General features: G+C 43.1%; 1 long non-coding RNA gene across 1 annotated transcript; it reads right to left on the reverse strand.

Annotated features, from left to right (window-relative positions):
• Positions 1–1,045: 1,045 nt before the first annotated feature.
• On the reverse strand, positions 1,046–4,059 carry LOC123583363. Its single transcript, XR_006704832.1, has 3 exons — positions 3,552–4,059; positions 1,797–1,945; positions 1,046–1,108 (listed from the first exon to the last, which is right to left on the reverse strand). It is a non-coding gene; the product is annotated as an uncharacterized LOC123583363 (long non-coding RNA).
• Between the last annotated feature and the right edge of the window lie 13,214 nt (positions 4,060–17,273).

Here is a 17,273-nt window from a genome sequence, read left to right on the forward strand (position 1 = left end):
ATTCTGAATGGGAAATTACTATACCACAAAGGTAATTTGTATCAAGTAGAAGACAATGGATCAGCAGATAATGTTGGGGCAATTGACCAGCCATTTGAAAAAAAACCTGACCCCTAACCTTACTCCCTAGATCAAAGTAATCCCAAGAGGTAGCCTGAAAATATTAAAATTTAAACATAATAGAAAATTTCAGGACTTTCAAAAAACAATTTTGGCATGAATCAAGACTTTCTAAGTGTGACTCAAATTTCAAATTTCAGGCAAAATGATAAGTAAGCAATAAATAAGAGCACATCAAAGCGAACATTTCTACATGGGAAAAACACCATTAAAAAGCCAAATGCAAATGCCAAAATGGAATAAAAAGATTCAAAAACAGGGAAAATGTAACTTTAAAATATAGAGCTTTTTAAAATCAGTAAGTAGATTAACTTGCCAAAAGAAAATTGCACCAATAATAGCTAATATTAATCAACTATTTGCTATGTTCTGTTAGGGTCAGGCATAAGGTGGGGTAAAGATAGCAGTCAGAGGCTAAAAAATTTTAGCAGTCAAAGGCTGTATTTGGGAACTAAGGTCTCAGGCGAGGTTCTGTGACTCAGGGAGAGAGAGAGAGAGAGGAGTCAGGGAAGTCGCCCCCAGGTGTGGTGGGGTGGGGTTTTTAAGTTCCGGGTTTAGGTCCGGGTGGGCCTTTTTTGTGTCAGGTCGTGCTGTTGCTCCGCGCGCTGCTCAGGGCTTTTCATTGGGTTGACCTGGCAAGATGGCCGTCCCCTCTACTGTGGTTCCAAGGACATCCTAACATTCTTTTTTTTTTTTTTTTTTTTTTTTAATTTTTTTTTTTTCAACGTTTATTTATTTTTGGGACAGAGAGAGACAGAGCATGAACGGGGGAGGGGCAGAGAGAGAGGGAGAGGCAGAATCGGAAACAGGCTCCAGGCTCTGAGCCATCAGCCCAGAGCCTGACGCGGGGCTTGAACTCACGGACCGCGAGATGGTGACCTGGCTGAAGTCGGACGCTTAACCGACTGCGCCACCCAGGCGCCCTGACATCCTAACATTCTAACCTCTTATTGGTGATAATGGGCGACGGATCTGATCTGGCTGCTTCCTGCGGGTGTAAGGACGACATCATGGTATGCGGGGTCTGAGGTTGGAATGCGGGAATATGGCTGGACCACCTGGGAAACTTCATGAATTCATTTTTGTACAAAACGGAGAAAACAAGGTAAGAGCATAAGTATTATACAGATAGCAACTAGTGGGGTGACTATGGTGAGGAGCCAAGTTAGGAGGGGTGATTGCCACCAGGAGGTTAGGGGGTCTGAGGATCCTGAGCGCGCGGATAGAGTTTTTTGGATTTCCTTTAGGTGTTCTATATTGGTTTCAACTAAGCCTGATTCATTGAGGTAGTAGCAACATTCCTCCCTCAGGAACAGGCATGTTCCCCCTTTTTCTGCTGTCAGGAGATCTAGGGCTCATCAGTTTTGTAGAGTGACCTGTGCTAGGGAGTTGATCTGCCTTTGTAAGGCAGATAGGGAGGTGGCTGAGGCTTCTAATTTATTGAGGATGTCTCGGCCCAACAGGGGGACAGGGCAGGAGGGGATGACTAGGAAGGAGTGGGAGAAGTGGAAGCCATCCAGGCAGCAGGGGAGTACCGGTGTGCATGGGGGAATGGAGGGGGTGCCATTTATGCCCATGACCGAAACGGAGGACGGCGTGGTGGGGCCGGAATAGCTCAGCAGGACGGAATAGGTAGCCCCTGTGTCCAACAGAAAGGAGATGGACTTATCCGCTACCTGGAGTTTTACCCTGGGCTCAGCGTGGGTCACTGGAGTTACTGAGTCTGGGCCTCGTCACTCGTCATCCTCCATCTCCAGCATTTGGAAGGCAGAGTCCAATCGGGGTGAAGCCTCGCCACGTGGGGGCCTTGCGAGTCTGTCGTCCCCTGGGTGAGGACAATCAGATTTCCGATGGCCCATTTGCTGGCACAATGGGCATGGACTGGTAGGCTTTTTGGGATGGGGACACTGACGAGACCAATGGCCTTCTTGGCCACATTTAAAGCATGGCCCCGGAGGGGGCCGTGGTCCGGAGGACTTTATTGTGGCTGGCCTCAGGGCAGCTACCAAAGCTTGGGTCTGTAATTGTACCTTTTGTTGGAGACCGGCCTGTCGCCGTTGTTCTTGAGCTTCCTCTCGGCCATTAAAAACTTTAAAAGCCATCTTTACCAGGTCGGCCATAAGGGTTTGAGGACCATCTTCGGCCTTTATTAGTTTTTTTTTTAATATCAGGGGCTGATTGGGAAATAAAATAGGTGGCCAATACTGTGGCCCCGGCGGGGGTGGTAGGGTCTAGTCTGGTATACTGGGTAAGTGCCTCTGTGAGCCGGCTAAGGAAGGCTGCGGGGTTTTCATCCGGGTCCTGTATATTTCTTGAAGTTTGTTAAAATTTACTGATTTGTTTGAGGTTGCCCTCATGCCTGTTAGTAGGCACTGGATCATCTGGTCCCAGTGCCGGTGACCATTGCCTGCATGTTGGTAGTTCCAATGGGGTCGGCCGCTGGGACAGCATCGGCCCCTACAGGTATAGTGGGGTCGGTCATGTGGGTTTGGTCTGCATGTTCCCTGGCTGCGGCCTGGATTCGCTCCCTCTCCTCAGGGGTGAGGGTAGAGGTGAGGATTACATGGATGTCATGCCATGTGAGACTGTAGGCTTGGGCAAGGTATTGGAATTCCTTAGTGTATTGGGTGGGGTCAGCTGAGAATGACCCTAGCAGCTTTTCAATGGCGGATAAGTCTTGGAGGGAGAAGGGGCCGTGAACGCGAACTAGGCCTTCAGGTCCTGCCACCTAGGAGAAGGTAAGATGGCTGCTGGGGTCTGTTTGCTGGGAGGGGCCTGAGCACGAGTTCGGGATGATATGGGAGGCGAGGGCGGGACAGCTGGGGGTTGGGAGTATGGAGGAGGGCGAGGGCCGGTGGAGGGCGAGGGCCGGTGGGCGGCGTGGCTAGATCTTCTAAGGGGTTGGAGATCGGGGAAGTTGGTGAGGTGGGGTCATTGGGGGGTTGTGGGCGGGCAAGGAGCATGCATGCAGAGGGGCAGGAGGACCATAGGTTGGGGCGAGACCTGAGGTCCCAAAAGGCCATGACGTAGGGTATTTCTCCCCATTTTCCCAGCTGATAGCAGAAATTGTCCAGATCGGTTAAGATTTGGTATTGTAAAGACCCCTCGGGAGGCCATTGAGGATCATTATCTAATTTGTACCGAGGCCAGACTACAGTGCAAAGGCGGATGAGTCGGTTATGATGAAGTTTGCCCTGTAAGCCCAGGAGCCAGAAGTTTTTTAACAGACATTGGGGGAGGGTAAGAGACCCAGGAGGTTTAGACTCTTTACTCGCCATTGGCGTGGCAGGGCGAGGCGTCCCTTGCGCTGCAATAAGGGCCTATTGGCGTGCAGGCCTTGAGGCGTGCGGAGGAATGGAGACTGACTTGCGAGACGTCTCTCGTGGGTGTCAGCCGCGGTTGGAGGAGGGAAGGAGGGGTCTCCTACTTACCGGCTCCTGTAGGCGCTTGAGAGTAGGATGGTTGGCCTCTGGCTTGGCAAGGAGGGAGCTCAGCCAAGGGAGGCGAGCTACTACCTCCCCCCGGGTTTCAGCACCAAATGTTAGGGTCAGGAGTAAGGCAGGGTAAAGAGAGGAGTCAGAGGCTAAAAAATTTTTAGCAGTCGAAGGCTTTATTTGGGAACTAAGGCCTTGGGCGAGGTTCCGTGACTCAGAGAGAGAGAGAGAGAGAGAGGAGTCAGGGAAGTCGCCCCCAGGTGTGGTGGGGTGGGGGTTTTAAGCTGCAGCGGTTCCGGGTTTAGGTCCAGGTGGGCCTTTTTCGCGTCAGGTCGTGCTGTCGCTCGGTGATTGGTTGACCTCCAACTAGTTCTGGCAGCTACTAGGGGCTTTTCATTGGGTTGCCCTGGCAAGATGGCCGTCCCCTCTACTGTGGTTCCAAGGACATCCTAACACTAGCCATTATTTGATTTTATATGTTTATAACTGTATAAACATATATGTAATCTATTTATATCAGTGCATATGATACAGCAATTCTAGAAGGTATGACTATTGTTTCTCCATTTTTCAGTTGAGAAAACTAAGTAACAGTCAGTAAGAAACGTGTTCAAAATCTCACAGCAAATAAACCATAGACCTGGAGTTTGATTCCTGTTGTTCTGACTTCAGAAGGAACAAATTTTTAATAGTTTTCAAAGTCAGACATGCGAACAGATTTTAAAATTATTTTGAAAATCCCAGTTTCACTAATAATAGAGCAATTAAAGATGGTACTCTGAATTAGCATTTTTCACTTATTAAATTAAGAAAGATAAAACAGTTTAGTTATATAAGGTGCTGGCAAGGGAATGGAGAAACAGATGCTGATACATTGTAACTATGTAAATTACTACTGCTTATTTAAAGGCGTCTTGGCAACACTTACTAAATGAAAGATGCATGGATTTTTTTTTTGTAGCTTTATAACTTTCAATAATTTTTATTGATATACTGGATCATGCTGGCAAACCTCTTTGAGGAAATTCATTTCAGCAAAATCTGTGACAGTAAAAGACTGGAAATCATCTAAACTTGCAAAAATACAAAACTGCTTAAATAAAATATGATTTGTCTGTGCAAGGGTATGCTACATAGCCATTTTGCATGGGAGAAAATGCTGGAAGCCAGCTATCCAACCAGCCTGATGGCAGGGCCCGGACGCTGGACGGATCGGGACTGCAGGGCGGCCCACGGACAGTGAAGCTTCTTGTACTCCCGCTTTTATGTAATTTGGCCTTAATAAAAGTACCTGGGGAGTTGTCTGTTGGGGAATTGCCCTCAACAGGCTCCCTGGGAAAAGAACCATTGGGGAAAGAAATAAGGTTCTGCAAGGAAATTGTGCGGCCCTGCATTTAGCCTTTGCCACCCCCTATGAAGCCTCCTCTACCTAAAGGAAGGATAGCGTCGTATGTTTCTCAGCCAAGGAAGGAACAAATGGATTTGAAAGCCCCACTCTGACAACAAAGGAGTGTATCTATGGGCACAGGTCACTCCAACCCCTAGGCCCACTTGGCCCCCAGGAGGCATTCCAGATGATGATTGAACCTAGTCAGTTAAGGTACAGAATGGTTCATTAGTTCCAAGGTGCATTGTCTCTCTGAGAATGTATAAGGTATGGGTTTCTAAGGCCCTCTTGGCCCCTCCTGGAACCTCAGACAGAGGCGAACACTTTTGTTCTTCAAACCACGAATGGTTCAGGGAAACAACTAAGAGGTCATGTCCCTGCAACTGTTCCACTTGAGGTGTTGAGAGATAAATGACTTTTCATGAAAACAGCAAAGCAGATGCTTTATAGATTGTAGATAAACGTAGATACATAATGAAAACAACGAGAGAAGTTAATCAATAAGCAAAGGGCAAGAGGGAACATTACAAGAAAACAATCATGTTATTCCTTAATGGGTGATTACACAAAGGAACAATTTTAGAATTAGGCAATGCCAGAAAACATAGATGACACACACTATAAGGAAATTGCTAGCAAATATAATGCCACGGTTGCCAAAATAAAGCAGGCAGTCCAACACACTCGTGTTGTCTGTGTCCATTTTTATTTTTGTTTTAGTTTATTTTCACTTTTTCGCCCACGCTGTTCAACCTTCGGGAACCCCTGGACCTGCTGGAGCTGGACTCCGGCAGGAAAATAAACAAAGCAGGGCATGGAGTGTATAGGTTTGTCTAAAAACGGTGAATGCATGTGTATCATAGGAATACCCACCTGTATGGATGAACTGTGGTACTGAAAGGTAAGTGAGGAAGGAATACTTACTTTTACTGTATGTTATTTACCTATATAAAACGTGCTGTACATAAATAATAGTTACTCTCTCCCAACACACACGCAGTGATTTTTTGATCCCTTTGAGGTCTAGAACTGGAGAGGTCTTTTTTCCCCATGTTAGGCTTTTCCTTCCCACCCTCCAAAGATCTATCATGTTTGTGACCGTGAATTTTGGTCACACCTGGCCCCTGTAGCTAGGCATAAAATTATTTGAAGACATGGATTTCTTATATCCCCTCTTTCCATTCAGTGGGATTTCCAGATGAAGCTACACCCTATTTGATCTCCCTCTTTTGGAGCTCTAGTCCTTTTAAAGTGTCACCTGCTGAGTTTCTTGTGTATGTTAAAGAGAAACACAATCTGTTACATGTAGGACCAACTCTTTTATAACCTCTGGTACCAGTTTAGCTTTAAAGGCCATTCAAGAAACAATGAAACAATTAAAAGTGTAAACAAGAGGAGCGTCTTGAGTGGTTCAGTTGGTTAAGCCACTGGATTCTTGGTTTCAGCTCAGGTCATGTTCTCACAGTTCCTGAGTTCAAGCCCTGAGTTGGGCTCCGTGTTGACAGCCTGGAGCCTGCTCAGGATTCTCTCTCAGCCTCTCTCTCTGTCCCTCCCCAACTCTTGTGCGCCCACGCACATGCTCTCTCTCTCACTTACAAAATAAATAAAAATAAACATTAAAAAATCTTTTAAAAGTGTAAATAAGAGATGGCTTTTCTGACTATAACTTTGAACCTCATAGACACTATGCCCATTGAATATAATCTTTCCATCAATCTTTTCTTTGTAGGGCAGTATGAGGCGGGTACTGTGAGATTGTGTCTGTGACCAGGAGGCGGCGGTGGTTCCATTCTTCTCATTTCCTGAATTCTTGAAACTTCAAAAGCATGAAACTGAGTTTTGATTGGCTAAGCCACCAACAGAAAGGCTCTCTCCTGCATCAGAGAATAAGAGCCAAGACCCAGAGACAGCACCTCAGAGAGGGTTTGGAATCGTTACGGATTGTACCAAGACTCAGATAGATGTCAGGATGGGGAACGTGCTGGAGTGTGCATTCATAGTTTTGTGGCTTCAGTTTGGCTGTAAGTTGCAGGGCAAGAGGCGAGAACCACAGGGACACGTTTATCCAAAGCCGGGGGGAAGGGATAGGGGTTCAGTCTCAGCTCACACAGGTGTCTTGTCGAAATTTTTCAAAACTACTGTACCAAAGGCGTTGCATGGCTTCTGATTTTGTTTTCCTGAACAGGGTTGTGTGGAGAAGACCGGGTGAAGCAGAGCCCTCAGACCTTGAGACTTCGGGAGGGAGACAGTGTCAGCCTCAACTGCAGTTACACGGTCAGCTTGTTTACAGGGCTCCAGTGGCTTAGGCAGAATCCTGGGAAAGGCCCTGAACTCCTCTTCCTCCTGTATTCAGTTAGCGAGGAAAAGCAGAAAGAAAGATTAAAAGCCACAGTATTAAAGCAGGGAAGTTCTCTGCACATCACAGCCTCTGAACCTGAAGATTCAGCCACTTACCTCTGTGCTGTGGAGACACCGTGCTCCCAGGCACCTGCAGCCTGAACCAGAAACCTGCAGTTGAGCTCTGGACATCAACAACATCTCTGTTGTTTTTCTTCCTCGAAGAAGTACCTACTTAGAACTCACAGCCTTTCCAAGTGGTCCTATGGAGAACAAAATCTCTTGATGTAGCCAGATGGCACAGATGACTGTTCATTCTGTCCTGGTATCCTGGACAGTCCCCTTTGTGTGTTCCTGGGTCTGTCTGCTCTTTATAACAGCCTGAACCTTCCCTCACATGGATACAGAAGGGACAGCTGTGATATGGACGGCCTTGGTTTCCAGTCTTGGGTCACTTGAAAAGAACCTGCCCAGGAATACACACTCTTCCCCCAAATTAAAAAAAAAAAAAAGTTTTATATTCTCTTATAATAATTTGGTCAATCTCTATTAGCGAATCTTTTCCTTTTAGTTTCTTTAAGTTTATTTATTGAGAGATAGAGAGAGAGTGAGAGAGGGAAAGTGCATGTGTATGAGCAGGGGAGGGGCAGAGAGAGGGAGAGAGAATCCCGAGCAGGCTCCTCAATGGCAGCACTGGACCCCACGCGGAGCTCAAACTCCAGGACCCTGAGATCATGAGCCAAAATCAAAAGTCAGGCATTCAACTGACTGAACCACCCAGGCGCCCCATATCTTTCCCATTTTAATATAGTTTTCTTGAAGGCCACATCTCCACCAGCCACATTTCTACATTTCTCTTCTCCTTAATAACCAACTTAATGGAAAGAATTGTTCGTACTGACTACGTCCATTTCCTCAATGCCAATTCTTCACCTCCACTTGAATCTGGCCTCTATTAGCATCACTCCAAGAGAAACTCTTGCTTTCATGTCCATGGCTTTGGCATTGATAAAACCAGTGGTTGGTTTCCAGTCCTCATCTTGTCTGAAATTCTCAGCAGTCTCTCTTCCCTTATTTTTAAAAATAAGTGTTATTTTTTTAAACAAAATCATACTTCATATATTTATGAAGTCAAAATCACTCCTCCACATACTTCAGTCCTGCCTCCTTGATAGACCTTTTAATTCTCAAGGGCTGGTACTGACATTTACTTTAATATTTTAAAATGCTGTTACTTTGTTCTCTCTCTCTCTCTCTCTCTCTCTCTGTAACTGAGGTGTAACACATATAATAAAGTGCACAAAACTCCAACCTATAGCTCAAGGGGACTTTACACTTGTTTATATCTATGTAATACCATCCAGATCTACATATCAAACATTGCTGTTACTCCAGAAGATTTTCACCTGCCCTTTGCAAATTCAACAGCCCTTCTTCCTACTCTCTGCCCTGGGTAACCACTATTCTGATTTCTGTCATCTATTCCTGAACTTCACATGATTCGAATCATACAGCATCATGCAGTATATGTTCTCAAATCTGATTTCCTTCACTCAACATAATGTCTTTGCAATTCATTGATGTTGCCCTGCGTGCCCAGTTGTTTGTTCTTTTTTATTGATGGGTAGCTTCTTTGTATGACTATACAACAATGTATTTATCCATTCTCCTTGAAATAGACATTCGGGTTGTTTGGACTGTTTATACTTTGGTGCCATTATGAAAAAGTCTGCTAGAAATATTCATTTATTTTCTTAATTTTTAAGTTTTCTTTGTTTTAGAGAGAGAGATAGAGTGAGTGGGGAGAGGGCAGAAGGAGAATCTTAAGCAGGCTCCATGCTCAGCCTGCAGCCCAATGTGGGACTCGATCCCATGGCCCTGGGATTGTGACCTGAGGCAAAATCAATACTCGGATGCTCAACCGACTGAGCCACCCAGGCACCCCTAGAAATACTCATTTTAATGTCTTTTGGTGGACATATGTACTTATTATTTTTGTGTAATTCCACTGGAATGGACTTACTGGGTCATACAGTAGGCATATAATTAGCTTTAGTGTTGGCAAACATTTTTCCAAAGGATTGAAGCAACTTAAAATCTTATGAGTGAAGTATGAAGTATGAAAGTTCTAGGTTCTCCATATTCTCACCAAGAAGTGGTATGAGTTTTCTTTATATGTTTAATTTAAGTCATTCTGGTGATATTTAGTGATATCTCATAAAAATGTGGTTTTAATTTGCTTTTCCTGAAGAATGATGCTAAGCACTTTTTATATGCTCATTGGCCATCTGGATGTTCTTTTCTGTCCAGTATCTATTCAAGTCTTTTGCTCATTTGTATGTTTATTATCCATGTACATGCATTCTTTATATAGTCTGGCTATGAGCTCCTGTCAAAATTATATACCTTGGATTCTCTCCTAATCCACTGCTTGATTATTCCCTTTCATAATGATGTCCTTTAATGTACAGAAGTTCCTAATTTCAATAAAGTCCAGCTAATCATTTTTTCCTATATTGGTTAGTATTTTTTTGTGTGTGCCCTGTTGAAAAATTTTTGCCTATTTCAAGGCATGGACATTTTTTTAAGTTTATTTATTTATTTTGAGAGACAGAGGGAGAGAGAGAGAGAGAGAGAGAGAGAGAAGGAGTGGGGGAGGGGCAGAGACAAAGGGAGACAGAGGATCTGAGGTGGGTTCTGTGCTGACACCAGAGAGCCTGATGTGGGGCTCAAACTCACGAACTGTGAGATCATGATCCTAACTGAAGTCAGAGGCTTAACTGACTGAGCCATCCAGGTGCCCCTGGACATGTTTTTTTCATTTAGGTACCTATTCCAACTCAAATCAATATATGTTATAATATGCAATAGGTGTCAAGGTTCCTATTGCTTCATAACCATTAAGTGAAAAGATCATCCTTTCTCTTAATAGAACTGCAGTCGCATTTTTGTCACATATCAAGTGACCATACATGTTTAGGTCTATTCCTGCACAGTCTATCATCATTCCACCTATATGATAATGTGTTTATTAGTGTAGTTTTATGGGAAGATTTGAAGCTCGTTGTGTTTTCCCGTCATCTTTGTTCTTCTCCACATTATTTTATCTATTCTGGGTCCTTTGCAATTCCACACAAACTTTAGAATCAATTCCTGTATTCTAACTCCTTTTCAATTTCCACAAAATTTCTGTTGCAATTTTGGTTGGTATTGTATTAAATTCTATGAGATCAATTTGGGGAGAATTGATATCTTAGCCATATTGAGTTTCATGTCATAAATATAGACTATCAATTTATTTTGGTCAACTTCAATTTCTCTAAGCAATGGTTTTAATTTTTAATGCCGTGATCTTGCACTTCCTATGTCAGATTTACACTCAGGTATAAGAGATTCCATGCAATTTAAAAAAATTTATTTTCCAATTGTTGCTAATGTATAGAAATACCGCTGGTTTTTATGCATTGACCTTAGATTCACTGAACTTGCTAAATGAAGTAGTTAATTCTAATCATTTCTGAATTTGTTTGGATTTTCTACATCCATAATCATGCTGCCTCCAAGAAGAAAGTTTTCTTTCTTTCTTTCTTTCTTTCTTTCTTTCTTTCTTTCTTTCTTTCTTTCTTTCTTTCTTTCTTTCTTTTACAGTCTTTATTATTTACTTTCCTTGCCTTATTTGCCAGCCTTAGGGGCAGGGCTGGCTTCCTGGGAATACTTAGATCTGTTTATTATTACTGGTAGGCAAAGATTTAAAAATGCGAGGGACATAAACAGAATGAGGGAGTTTGGGGGCCTGCCTTTTAAGTTAGACCAATGATGGGGTGCCTAGGTCGCCCAGTCGCTTGAGTGATTGACTCTTGATTTTGGCTCAGGTCATGATCCCACCAGGGTCATGAGATTGAGCCCCATATCCCACTCCACAGTGAGCATGGAGCCTGCTTAGGATTTTCTCTCTCTCTCTGCCCCTCTCCCCAATTCACACACTCTCTCTCCCTCTCTCTCTCTCTAAAAATAAAATAAAAATTAAAAAATTTAAAAAAGTAAGCTAGAGCAATGACTAATGTTCTTCTCATAAATGGACTCTGAATGACAGAATTAGCTCCTTTGTGCGGAGGGGATGAGGCAAGGCCCAGAAACAAGGGAGGCAGAAGTGGAAGCTTCCTGATCTAGGGAGAGAGACAGAAGTGTTCTTTTATCCACATCACCTGGTTTTGTTCAATTTTAGCCTGATGTATTTATAGCTTTCCAGTTTGCCCAACGTATTCAGGTAAAGAAATCAGGAAAGTACAACAGGATTCTTGTTTCAACCTGCCCTCATTTTGTCATCCCCATTGTCACCAGCGTCTTAATTGTCACTTATTGAATGCTTAACATATGCCAAGTCCATTGCCTAGCACTCTACTTACTCACTTAATGATCCAAAACCTGTGAAGTAAAATGAATGCATCCTTGGATAAAGAAACTGAGGCTTAGGTATGTTTAAAGATGAAGAAATTTCTGATATAAAGTAAATGTTTCAGGCCTCGTAAAATGAGATGAAAAAATAAAAAAGTAAAAGCTCCACTGTTGACCAACTGGACAGTACTTCTCAAATCTTCTGTACATTTAAGAATCACACGGAGACTCTATTTCAAAAATGCAGACCTGGAGGCACGTGGGTGGCTCAGTTGGTTGAGCAGCCGACTCTTGATTTCGGCCCAGGTCATGATCTCTCAGTTCATGCAGATCTGATTCTGATCAATAGATTTGGAGTAAATAGGTCTGGCATGAGGTTGGGGGCCACTTTTTTTAGGGAGTCACAGATGATTTGGGTTCAAATGACTGGAGATCTTGCTTTGAAAAACACTGCAGTTGGGTGACTGCTGGATTTCAGGAGGATGGGTGATGCAGACCTGCAAGTATTGGGGGTTAACTTAGAGGAGAGGTGCTTAGGGAACATCGAACCCCACCTTGGAATGCCTGAATGCAGCTAACACCTTATTTCTGATGAAACCATATCCTATTTTAGTTGGCAGATCATCTCTTTTTTAATGATAAAAAAAGTAGTAACTTTTTGCAACAACAAAAGGAAATTCATCCATGGTTTGAAAAGCAGCAGAGAAGAGTTAAGAGATAGACAAGCCTTTGGTTGTAGACTTAACCAGAAAAAAAGGCCACAACTTATTCCACTCTCCATCATGGATAAAAGTTTATTCATTCTTTCTTTTTAATTAAAAATTAAAATCCTTCTATATCTTAAAGGCCATAATTCCTTAATATTTTCTCCTTTGTTCTAAAATTTAAATATAGTTTATTTATTCTAATCATTTTACTCTCTCAGGATTCTTTACAACATTTTAACTTCATATTGAAGAAAGCTGGTTACAACACTGATAAAGACATGCTTATTACCAAACATAGCACAATAGTTCTCTAATGTCTGCCTTTAGAGTTCTCCTAATAATTTCCAGTAGAGAACACAAAATGACTCATAATCATTTCATGACCATGTTTAATCTTCTGCTATATCCTCTTAGCCTGGCTTTCCTTTCTGATATTCATGGTGAATTTTGGTTGGTGTGAGGCCTATTATTTAATTTTGTCCCTGAAACTTACCTAATAGTAATGGAACATTCTTACTATTCCTAATATTATTGGAATATATAATATATATTTATATATTTATAATCTATAGGTTAAATATTATATATTTATATAAAATATAATTATAGGACTATATGAATATATATTTTCATGTTGTCTTTTGAAGAATGAGAAATCTTTATTTGGAATCACCTATAGAATTAAATATCCTTTTTCCAGTTAGAGGAATGTAGAGCATTCTCCATTGTCACGAATTTGGCAACTAGGACCCAAAACGAAGGACCAAGGGGGGGGGGGCACCCAGGTGGCTCAGTCACTTAAGCATCTGACTTCAGCTTAGGTCATGATCTCATGGCTCATGAGTTCCAGCCCCACATTGGGCTCTGTGCTGACAGCTCAGAGCCTGGAACCTGCTTCGGATTCTATGTCTCCCTCTCTCTCTGCCCCTCCCCCACTCACGCTCTGTCTCTCTCTCTTCTTCTCAAAAATAAATAAACATTAAAAAAATTAAACAACAACTAAGGACCAAGAAGCATTGGGGCGCGTGGGTGGCTCAGTCAGTTAAGCGCCCGACTTCGACCCAGGTCATGATCTCACGGTTTGTGAGTTTGAGCCCCACGTCGGGCTCTGTGCTGACAGCTCAGAGCCTGGAGTTTGCTTCAGATTCTGTGTCTCCCCCTCTCTCTGCCCCTCCCCTGCTCAGGCTCTGTGTCTCTCTCTCTCAATAATAAATAAACATTAAAAAAATTAAATTAAAAAAAAAGCACTACGCATCCACCACCATTTTCTATTAAGAAAGGCTTGCAGCCATACACTCCCTCTAGGATTTAAGAAGAAGAAAGTGAACAGTCTGTGTACCCTCCAACCCCCAATCTTCCCCCACTTAGCTGATGTGAAGAATGGGAAGAGCCAAGACGAGAAAAAGTGTTCCCCTTTCCCCAAAAGTCACTTGAGGAGTCAAGATCCCCGCCTAAAATGACTATTAAAAACAAAGTCACCTGAAAAATAAAAAATAAAAAGGAAAATTGCATGACATTCTGTCTTTGGATATCTGCTTCTGAAGCAGATTGTGATCTATTTTTACACCTGCCTAAATAGAAGATAAGGAAATTGGAGAAAGATGGTGGACTGAGGAGGAGCGTCAATGGGGCTACCTGAGTTTCTCCATTAGGCACGGTAAGGAGGAGTAAGTGTTCTCCTGAGCAAGTAACGCTGCTGAAGGCAGCAGGGCCTGAGCTGTCCTGCCAGTGCTCCAGCCAGGAGAGAAGAGAGAGCAAGAGGCTACTGAGAGCGCCTCTGAGTGGGGACCCTCAGGGAGGGGAGAGCCCCGCCTTGAGGAGGCCCCTCGGGGGTTCCCTGGTGCTCTCCATCCAGATGCCTGCCCACCCCCCATGGAGGGCATCTGGAAAAAGCAGGAGGGAGTGAACAGAGCAGGCCAAGCTGACCTTCTGGTAGCCAGGGGTCAAGACTCAAGTTCAGAGAGCAAAGGAGAGATGACAATGGAAGATATAAACAAGGCTGCACTTTGATTTGTTTAATAACTGAAAATGGCCCAGAGGCTTTGCTGGATTCTTTCCATGATGTCTTTAAAGGAATAAGATCCAGCGTCCCTCCAAAGCACCCGTCCAGATTTAAGCCTCTTTGCTAGTCTTTGATATTCTTTCCTCTCCCCTTAGAAAAATGTTTGCTCCACCTAGAAAATGTTGATTTTGTCTCACTAGGTAAACTTGTGTTATATCATCGTATCATCCCCTAAATCTACAGTTGATGCCAGATTCTTTCACATGCCTATAGGGCTGAAACTGTTGCAATTAAGTGGCAAGAAAGGCATCTTTATTTTCTTTTTCCAGCTGTGTGTCCTGTTCTTGACGTGATGAGCCAGTCACCCCACTGCCTCAATGGAGGAAAGAACATGTTTTTTAAAAACGAAAAAAGGCATGTTTTTTAAAAATGAAAAAAGGCGTTGAGCAGAGTTTGTGGAATATAAAGATGGGTGCCATTCCATGTGTCTTGTTTTGTTTATACCATGAACATGTGAAGTCTCTAAATGCCGCCCCCGCCCCCTACAGATACATGATCCCTGGAAGTATTTGAGGAGACTAGAGAATCAGAAAAGTTGGCTTCTAGATTAGGCTCTGATCTTACACACCTGTCCAGTCACTTTGAGCATGTCACTTTCTGCATCAGAGTCTAATTTACTTATTCTTGTCATTTGGATGAACTTTCTTGGTCCTCTCATAACTAGTTATTACTTGGTGGCTTTCCTGAATGTAAAGAAAACTCTTTGAGCTCCCCAGCTCATCAGATCAGTGGTAAAACATATTCTTTCTCTTGGAGTGTGAAAACGCAGTAAGAAAAGCATTCTGGGTGGATGCTGTCCTTACAGTTCTTATTTTCCTCTTTCTGACCCATCCTTTTAGAGTTGAAAATTCATAACTACTTCTCAAGGGAAACCCTGGGTGAGAGTGGATGCCTGTGTCATGTTTTCACCCTTATTCCAGGGACATAACTAAACCAGGGAAGTGTATCAACCAAGCTACTTTCTCACTGGCTGACCGATGGTCTGGGATTCCTCACTGTGACACCTGCTAAGTGTCTGTCCTCCTATCTCCCCCAGTCCAGGTTCCAATACAGAGGCTGAACTCCAGGCCCTGGACTCTCCAGTTTGAGGATGATGGAGGTGTCTATGCTGCAGATCCTGAACCTAGGAAAGAATGGTCTTTGAAACCAAGGAATTAGAAGAGGGGCCTGCTGCCTTCACTTGTCTTCCTGTCCTTCACTCAACCATACTTAGAGCAGGAGTCAGATCACATCTGTATACTCTGTAAGGAAATCACATCCTTAGTATGAGGGGCTATGTTATATCGAGTATATCAGTTTGCTAGGACGGTCATAACAAGGACCACAGATGACCTACACAACAGAGATGTGTTGCTTCACAGTTTTGGAGGCTAGAAGTCTGAAAGCAAGGTGTCTATTGGGTTGGTTCCTTCTGAGGCCTGTTGGGAAAGGGTCCATTTTAGATCTCTCTTCATGGCTTGTAGATGGCCACCTTCTCTCTGTGTCTCTTCACGTTTATCTTTCCCCTATGAAGTCTTCACGTACAATTTCCCCTTTTCTAAAAATACCAGCCATATTGGGTTAGAGCTCATCTTGATGACCTTATTCTAATTTGATTACCTCTGAAAAGACCCTAAGTAAAATCACATGTTGAGGTTCTGTGGATTAAGACTTCAACATATAATTTTGGCACAATTCAACCCATAACCCTCTGTGATCACATAAGAGATTTCTTTGCTGTAAAGAATTTCTTATATTCAGTGAGCCCAAAGGAAAATGGCTTTGGGAGAAAGCAATGGCATCCTGGCTCTTAGCAAGTGAGTCTAGATAATTCCTGCCACATTTTGCTCTTTCTGTAGGATGGAAAGGAGAGAAAGTTGAAGTAGAGAATGGGGTTCATAGAGGAAACTTCTAAGAGGTACCATACCTGGACCTTAAAAGTCTGCCTTGGGGGTGTGGAGACAATCTTATGTTTTTCCACTCCTAGGGATTATGTAATGTTACGACCACAGAGCCCAACTCCTTGGAAAGTGCTGAAAGACAAGAAGTAAGCATACTCTGTTCCCACCCCACCATTAGAGGAAAAGAGTACATCATCTGATATTTACAATTTTAGAACCAAGGCCCATAGTATCTGATTTCAGGTTTAAAGAACAATGTGACTAATAAAGTAGCTTTACCACCCATCCCTGTGCACAGAAATTCCAGTCCCCTGAACCTGCACCAGGTTACCCTGCGAGATACCCACTGTGGATTACTGCATTGTGAGAGATGCACAGTGGGACAGAATGCTGTATACCTGTTTCCCTGGCAGGGGAGGGGAGATAACCTCTATTTAAAGAGGACGTTACACATAAAACATGAGCTTCATGGAGGAAAATGGAAAAGAAAAGAAGAAGGAAAGGAGAAAAAATAAGGAAAAAGAAGGGTTCTGGGTTCCCTCAATTTTCCAACTGTAGCATATGCATTTCAGAAATGAATGAATTTTGAAAGTTTGCTAGAAAGAAACAATTAGTATATTTATTTCAATGTTTTCCTTGTTTGTCTAGACGGCTGTTATGTTCTCTATTTTTATGATTAAATAAGTTATAAATGAAGATTTAATAGTTTAAAATATTAAAGCAACTTGGGTGCCTGGGTGGCTCAGTTGGTTAAGCCTCTGACTTGGTTTCAGCTCAGGTCACGATCTTGTGGTTTTCAAGTTTGAGCCCCACATGGGGCTTTGCGCTGACAGCACGGAGCCTGCTTGGGATTCTCTCTCCCTCTCACTCTGCCCTTCCCCTGCTCATGCTCTCTCTCTCTCTCTCAAAATAAATAAATAAACTATAAAAAAATATTAAAGCAACTTTATG

Source organism: Leopardus geoffroyi, chromosome B3, assembly GCF_018350155.1.
Source record: "Leopardus geoffroyi isolate Oge1 chromosome B3, O.geoffroyi_Oge1_pat1.0, whole genome shotgun sequence".
Lineage (NCBI taxonomy): Eukaryota > Metazoa > Chordata > Mammalia > Carnivora > Felidae > Leopardus > Leopardus geoffroyi.